Source organism: Coregonus clupeaformis, unplaced genomic scaffold (genome assembly GCF_020615455.1).
Source record: "Coregonus clupeaformis isolate EN_2021a unplaced genomic scaffold, ASM2061545v1 scaf1323, whole genome shotgun sequence".
In the NCBI taxonomy this organism is placed as follows: domain Eukaryota; kingdom Metazoa; phylum Chordata; class Actinopteri; order Salmoniformes; family Salmonidae; genus Coregonus; species Coregonus clupeaformis.
This window is the reverse complement of record NW_025534777.1, coordinates 17,501-18,360: the sequence shown is the minus strand read 5'-3', so window position 1 is coordinate 18,360 and position 860 is coordinate 17,501.

The following is an 860-nucleotide window of genomic DNA, read 5'->3' as shown; positions in this document are numbered from 1 at the left end:
CTCTAGCCAGTGTGATGTCAAACCTGGAGAGATGGAGAGGAGACTCCATCCCAGATAAAGTGGGCACCATTAAGTTGAAGAGAGCAGTAACGTGCTACACCGAAGACAATGCCAACCTACATTAACTACCCACAACAGCCCACGATGCCTAACTATGACACCATAGCTAACTAGCATGCTAGCATCCAATAACACACAGTTTAGCACCAATACTTGGTTACAACAGACTACCAATAGTGTGTTAACACACTAAACAGATCATTCGCGTCCGTGTCTAGTTCCTTTCATAACGCAGCAATAATTAAAGGTTGGCTAGCTAGCATAAGTATATTGTATTTAGCTACTACAGTACAGTTAGCTGGTCGTGTTGGCTAGCTAGCAATGGCCACTGTGTTGACTTTGTTTGAAGAACGGCCAGCTAGCTAGCTTCGTGCTAGACCCGGCACCACCGAAAAACAATGCTAACCTACAGTAACTACCCACAACAGCCCACGATGCCTAACTATGACGCCATGGCTAACTAGCATGCTAGCATCCAATAACACACAGTTTAGCCACCAATACTTGGTTACAACAAACTACCAATAGTGTGTTAACACACTAAACTATAATTCGTGTCCGTGTCAGTTCCTTTCATAACGCAGCAAAAATGAAACGTTGGCTAGCTAGCACATTAACATTGGAAACAACTCTCCACCGTTGCTAAACGTTACCAGTAGCTACCCGCTTAGCTAGCTAGCCTCGTGCTTTCTCCGGGCTCCGCCGTAAACAATACTTACCTACAATAATTACCTACGGAAACCTACAATAACTACCTAAATAAACTACCTACAATACCTAACTACAACTACCTACCTACG